Source organism: Triticum urartu, chromosome 7A (genome assembly GCF_056163025.1).
Source record: "Triticum urartu cultivar PI428250 chromosome 7A, HENAU_Tu73, whole genome shotgun sequence".
Lineage (NCBI taxonomy): Eukaryota > Viridiplantae > Streptophyta > Magnoliopsida > Poales > Poaceae > Triticum > Triticum urartu.
In genome coordinates this window covers 186,252,832-186,260,593 of record NC_141879.1, presented here as the reverse complement: position 1 = coordinate 186,260,593, position 7,762 = coordinate 186,252,832, and positions in this window count along the sequence as shown.

Sequence of the window (7,762 nt, the reverse complement as noted above, 5' to 3'; positions counted from 1 at the left end):
CGCGCGGTGCTAGTCCTACGTGGCTCATGTGGGCTAGGACGGAACCACGTCTGGATTTCGGACGAGGACGCCACGCGGGCTCCATTTTTTTTAGCGCGACGGGACAGAATGCTCACGGGTTCTGAGCGTGTGGGCCCTGTGAGCGGAAAGATATGATGCGATTCTCTACTTTTTTTTTTGAGGGGGATGCGATTCTCTACTAGCACAGCGTGCCGATCGTGGAACTGGACTTTGCACAGGAGTGTATGTCCCATGAGATTTTAAAATTTGAAGTGCAGGTGACAAATGGGACACAGCGCAATCTAAGGATCTTGGTTTTGGCTTTGCTAAAGATAATCATTTTTATAGCATATATAAAGATCAACTTGCTTAGTAGGTCGCCGGTTGATCTCGATATGGAACGGTTCATAAACAGTGCATCTCCAGATGTAAGGATTTCTGATTCACGAAAAAAAAGTGTAAGGATTTCCATTGCACGAAAGTTAAACCAGAAGTCAAAGGAGTACATGGGTGAAACCATTATCTAAGTTGGAAAGCCTTTCTAGCACATTTTAGAGGATGGATAAGTTGTTATTTGATGTCGGCTTTCGTACACAACAACCGGTGAGTGATTTGAGATCTTGAGTCAAAAGTTGCAGTTTTGTCTCGTTTCGAGAGGTTGAGAGAGCCAACCAATTCGATGTTTTGGAATGTGCCAATTCAAATATCTAGGAGAATCCTGCCCGAAAGTATCATACTCATCCAACGAGCAATCACTCGTGTATTTGGTTTCTAGTTTCTACTATATCCTTCAAGGATGAGGGTTCGGCTTTCTTTTGGCAAAAGCTAGAGCCGGAGAAGTAAGTTTGTTCGAGATCGAAAAAGTGCCCTCGAGAGACTATTTCGATAATAAAATGCTGACACCCATGCTCTCAGGACATCGTGAAGTCACTGTTCATACTATGCAGTTTAGTTCGGAAGAACTGTTACCAAAAAAGTGTAAATACGTCTCACAGAAATCCAGAGGTTCTCGCTATGAATAGGAAGAGCCTCGGTTTTACCATGGGAAAATGGGCCTTCACGTCAAGCAAAGGAAAGGCTTTATATATGTGGTGGATCTCTTCTACTAGTGATTCAATTGGGGCCAATCCTATCACATCCACTTCCTTCTAGCCGTGTTTCAAAAAATATGAAGTTAGATGAAAGAGATAAGCTTTTGATCAAGCCCTGGAAGGGACTTCCATACCGGAGTGTGATAGAGGCTAAGGTGTCCCGATGTTTCGATGAGATGGTGGCTATCGTTTTCTGTGGGAGTCGACCTTGACGATCCGACTACGAACGTGCGAGACGTCGCGCCTTAGCAATCGCTAAACCAACTTTCGAGGGTTATTGACCACGCCGGAGCACGATCAACCTGACCACGAGGGTCTGTTTCCTGCGAACAGACGAAGAACAAGCAAGAAACTGAGATTGCAATCGGGATATTGCGAATATACGATGAAAGCTTTATTGATCAAGGTGGGGTTCTGTGACGTCTTGGTCTGGTCGTTGGACACAAACGAAGTACGCGAAGTTGCAGCTATGGCGAACTTTTAATCTAAACAAAACCCAAAGTCTAAACGATGCCCTAAGGGCTGTATATATGGAGGAAGAGGGGGAATTTCGTGGCCCTTGAGGGTGGGGTCCGAAACCAACCCTAACTCTTGTTTCCCCACACATACGGACTCTAAAAATAACCTATACTTAAGTATTTCAAAATTACATGGGCCTGGCCCATTAATAAGGTGACGCAGCACCTAGAATAGCCTATGGACGAATATTATGAAGTGGCATCTTGTATATTTCGTCCAAGGCTTCATGCACTCCTTATGGCGGCTTCAAAGTCCTGAAATCATCACTTGTAACTTCGTTCTTGATCCCCTTGCACATGCCATCAACTCCATGCGTGTTCTTGCTTCAATGTTCATCCTTCTCCAAGCTAGACCCTTCATTTGTAAGCAAAACAAATGTATCCAATTTAGGCAGCATCATAATCTCATGAACATTAGAATCATTACCAAGAAACGAAAGTACCTGGTAATTTAATTGGCGTGCGCGAGCTCTAGTAATTGGTCCAGTATATGTAACAGTAGGGGCTGTGGGTGTAACAATGGTATTGATGTCCTCATCATCCTCCCCTTCTTGAAATGAAGTCGTCCTCGACGGAAGCGCATCTTCCTCACCCAAATAAGGCTTTAAATCTGCAATGTTAAAAGTGGAACTAACCCCAAAATCTACAGGTAGCTCAAGTTTATATGCATTATCATTTATTTTCTGTAACACCTTGAAAGGACCATCAGCACGTGGCATTAGCTTTGATTTGCGCAGATTAGGAAATCTATCTTTACGCAAATGTAACCAAACAAGATCTCCAGGCGCAAACACAACATGTTTTTTACCCTTATCTCCAGCAAGTTTATATTTAGCATTCATACGCTCAATGTTTTCCTTAGTTAACTCATGCATTTTTAAAATCAATTCAGAACGTTCTTTAGCATCAAAATTAACCTTCTCTGAAGATGGAAGAGGCAACAAATCAATAGGTGCACGAGGTAGGAAACCATACACAATTTCAAAAGGGCACATCTTAGTAGTAGAATGCAATGAACGATTATAAGCAAATTCAATATGAGGCAAGCATTCTTCCCATATTTTCTTGTTATTCTTCAAAACAGCCCTAAGCATAGTAGACAAAGTTCTATTGACTACTTCAGTTTGTCCATCAGTTTGGGGGTGACAAGTAGTACTAAAAAGCAGCTTAGTCCCCAACTTAGCCCATAAACATCTCCAAAAGTGGCTAAGAAATTTAGTATCACGATCTAAAACAATAGTATTTGGCACACCATGTAAGCGAATAATTTCACGAAAGAACAAATCAGCAACATTAACAGCATCATCGCTTTTATGACATGGTATAAAGTGTGCCATTTTCGAGAACCTATCTACGACAACAAATATGATATCCCTCCCCTTCTTTGTTCGAGGTAAACCTAAAACAAAGTCCATAGATATATCCTCCCAAGGAACACTAGGTACAGGCAAAGGCATATATAAACCATGAGGATTGAGTCGTGACTTAGCTCTTTGACATGTAGTGCAGCGAGCAACAAAACGCTCAACATCCCGTCTCATCTTTGGCCAAAAGAAATATGTAGCAAGTATATCCTCCGTCTTCTTGACGCCAAAGTGTCCCATTAACCCTCCTCCATGCGCCTCCTGCAACAACAAAAGACGAACGGAGCTAGCTGGAATGCATAGCTTGTTAGCACGAAACACAAATCCATCGTTAAGAACGAACTTGTTCCAAGTTCTCCCTTCCTTATAATTCTGCAATACATCTTTAAATTCAGCATCATGAACATATCGATCTTTGATGGTCTCCAAACCAAATATTTTAAAGTCAAGTTGTGAAAGCATAGTATAACGACGAGACAAGGCATCAGCAATAACATTTTCTTTACCCTTCTTGTGTTTAATGACATAAGGGAAAGTCTCAATGAATTCAACCCATTTAGCATGTCTACGGTTCAGTTTTGCTTGACTTTTAATGTGTTTCAAAGATTCATGATCAGAATGTATAACAAATTCCTTGGGCCATAAATAATGTTGCCATGTTTCTAAGGTCCGAACAAGAGCATATAATTCTTTATCATAAGTAGAATAGTTCAGACTAGGCCCACTCAATTTTTCAGAAAAGTATGCAACAGGTTTTCCATCTTGTAATAACACACCTCCTAATCCAATTCCACTAGCATCACATTCAAGCTCAAAAGTCTTATTGAAATTAGGAAGTTGGAGTAAAGGAGCATGTGTCAACTTATCTTTCAATACCGTGAAGGCTTCTTCTTGTGCGGTACCCCAAACAAAAGGCACATCCTTCTTTGTAAGCTCGTTGAGAGGTGCAGCAATGGTGCTGAAATCTCTCACAAAACGCCTATAGAAACCAGCGAGGCCAAGGAAACTCCTCACTTGTGTGACCGTTTTGGGCTGCGGCCAACTCTCAATAGCTTCAATCTTGGCTTTATCAACTTCAATTTCCTGTGGAGTAACAACATAGCCAAGAAAAGATACTCGGTCGGTGCAAAAGGTGCACTTTCCAAGGTTTCCAAACAAACGTGCATCACGTAGAGCAATAAAAACAGCACGTAAATGTTCCAAATGTTCCTCCAAAGATTTGCTATAAATCAATATGTCATCAAAGTAAAGTACCACAAATCGTCCAATGAAAGCGCGTAAAACTTCGTTCATTAACCTCATGAAAGTACTAGGTGCATTAGTTAACCCAAAAGGCATGACTAACCACTCATATATTCCAAACTTAGTTTTAAATGTTGTTTTCCATTCATCTCCCAATTTCATACGAATTTGATGGTATCCACTACGCAAATCAACTTTGAAGAATATTGTAGAGCCACTCAATTCATCAAGCATATCATCTAACCTAGGAATAGGATGACGATAACGAATAGTAATATTATTAATGCCTCTACAATCAACGCACATACGCGACGTACCATCCTTTTTCGGCACGAAAATGATAGGAACAGCACAAGGACTAAGGGATTCGCGTATATAACCTTTGTCGAGCAGTTCTTGTACTTGACGCATAATCTCCTTCGTCTCCTCTGGATTGGTACGGTATGGTGCACGGTTGGATAGCGAAGCACCGGGAATTAAGTCAATCTGATGCTCAATCCCTCGAATAGGTGGTAATCCCGGTGGCACGTCTTGTGGAAAGACGTCAGCGAACTCCTGCAAAATGTTAGCGACAGCAGGGGGCAAAGAGGAAGGCACGTCCTCGAATGAAAATAATGCCTCTTTGCACACAAAAGCATAGCAAACAGATTTGCTAAAATCTAGCTCATCAATATCAGATTTGGTGGCAAGTAAACATGCACTTTTCAATTTAATTTCAGAAACAACAGTAGATGGTTTATTATTAGGCTTCATTTGGTGCTCAAATTCTTTTGCCACAATCTGATTTTCACTCTTATTTGTCTCCTGTTTTGCTTTATTAGCTCTATTAATATCATCTTTCAAAATGGAATCAGGAGTCATAGGAAGCAAAGTAATATTTTTATCGTTATGAACAAGAGTATACTGATTGTTTCTACCTTGTACAGAATTTTTATCAAATTGCCATGGTCTACCAAGTAATAAGGAACATGCTTGCATAGGTACCACATCACAATCAACATAATCAGCATATGTAGAGATACTAAAATGCACACGAACAGTATGTGTTACCTTAATCTTGCCGCTGTTGTTGAACCATTGGATGTAGTAAGGATGTGGATGTGGTCTTGTGGTGAGAGATAGCTTCTCCACCATCTCCATGCTAGCCAAGTTATTGCAGCTCCCTCCATCTATGATCACGCGAACAGAACGTTCCTTCACAACTCCCTTTGTATGGAACAAATTATGCCTCTGATTTTGCTCAGCTTGTGTAACCTGCACACTCAAAACACGTTGAGCAACTAAACATTCATACCTGTCAGCATCTTTAGGAGCCATGTATTGCGTCTCATGATCAGAATCGTCTCCACCGTGTTCGTCACGTGTAATAAGAGTCAAAGTCTCCTCATCATAGTCACTAGCGGACTCATACCCACCATCCTCAGTAACAATCATCACACGCTTAGATGAGCATTCTCTCGCATAATGACCTCCACCCTTGCAACGTCGACAAATAATATCATGTGTTTGCCCTGTTGATGCCATGGATGAAGAAGAGCTCTTTGCAGGCCCAGAAGGTGTGCTCTTGGCAGATAGTGGTGATTGTGCCTGCTTTATTGTATCACGGTTGGAGGTGGCAGCCGACGGAGGCGCCGGTGTAGCAGAACGTGTGGAAGTAGATGATGCACGTGGTGTCCATGATGAAGGTCGACCTGCAGAAAAGTTAGTCCGCGCCAATGCCTGTCGATCCTGCACTTCACGTTCAGCTTTACAAGCAAGATGAAATAAACGAGTGATATTAGTATACTCCTTATACTCTAGAATCGTCTGAATCTCTCTATTTAATTCACCCATAAAACGTGCAAGCATAGCTTCATTCTCCTCAACAATACCACATCTAATCATGCCAGTTTGTAATTCCTGATAATATTCTTCTAAAGAATTTTTTCCCTGTCTTAAGCACTGCAATTTTTGAAGTAATTCACGTTGATAATATGGTGGAACCCAACGAGTACGCATAGCAGTTTTCAAAGCAGCCCAAGTAGCCGGAATAGGATATAATCTACAATGCTCAGACCACCAAACACATGCAAAACTAGTGAAAGCACAAACAACAGCAGGAACACGTCTCTCCTCGGGATATTGTAAACATGTAAATCATTGTTCAGTTTCTAACTCCCAAGTAAGATATATATCAGAAACATATCTACCCTCAAATGGTGGAATATTCAATTTTAGTTTAGGGAGATGGTCATGATCTCGTACCTGAGGGTGAGCCCTACCATTGCCATTATTTGCATGTGGACGGCCTGGTGGTTGCTGTGTTGGTGGTGGCACGTAGTTCTGATTTTGATCAACCTCATCCTCATAATCTCCCACATAATCATCCTCCTCCACATCAGCAGTAGGAGCCACAGAAGTATCAACAGCAGCACCAGCAGTTTGGCCCGACTGAAGAGGGACATGGCTCGCTCGGCGGAGGGCTGTTTCCCGACGTGGAGGTAGTCAGTGTTGTTGCTGTTGTTGCAGAGGTGCGGCAGGAGCAGCCGGTGGTGGTGGTGGAAAACGCGAAAGCAATTCAGCAAACTTGTTATCGAGCTTTGTTTCAAACGTCTTCTCCATGCCATCTATCTTCTCCATGGCCTCTTCAAATCTGTTTATCACATCTTGCACCTGTCCAATCATCATTTGTTGAAACGTATCATGAAGCTCCTTGTTCGTCAAGTTCTCCCAGTCAGTCTCGTCAGCTTGTGATCCTGGCATGGTTAGCAGCAATAAAAACACATAAGAATATGATCCTACAGACTACTAACAAGTGGTGGTGGTGGCGGGTGTCACAAATCCGTCAAGCAAATCTCAAATTCTTACCAGTTCTTACCTAGCAGCAGGCGGTGATCGGCAACCGTTGTAGTCAAAACTCTCAAAAGCTTGGATAGAGCGATTGCCAGGGAGAGTCAAACGCACGACGTAGATGTATGTGGAGCTGGGAAGGCTTATAGTATGGTAGCAAAAAGGGTCAGCAATAATCAATTCAGAGATGCAAAGTTGAATAAACGCTCAACGACGGTACTGTGCTGGTTCTAGGCTAGACCGTGCTAGAGACGCGAGCCTAGAACACTAACAAAATCACGGCGCTGCACGTAAATAAGGGAAAAGCACACTCTGGAACTCTCTTTTTTTCGCTCTTTTTTTTGCGCTCCTTTTTTTGCGAAAAATCACTATAATGGCGAGTGTCTCAAAACTCTTCCCTCGTCAAACTGATAGGATGGGCATGAAATTTTTTTTCACTTTTTTTTCGGAAATCAGGGCAGCGACGACGAAAAAGTGCGACAAAAAATCACTATGATGGCACGTGGCTCAAAAGACTCAGAAAAGCCTAAAAATAGGATAGGGAAAAAAATTTTGCCCGTGAAAATTTTGGCCTAAAAACTGCCCGGGGGTCTCCAGACTCTTTTTTTTTCGAGACCTACGCAGGCAAGGAAACATGAATCGGAATTTAGATTGATCTCAAGAACAAACCTAATATGAGAAGAACTCGGATTGGTGGTGGATATATGGTTGTGGTATA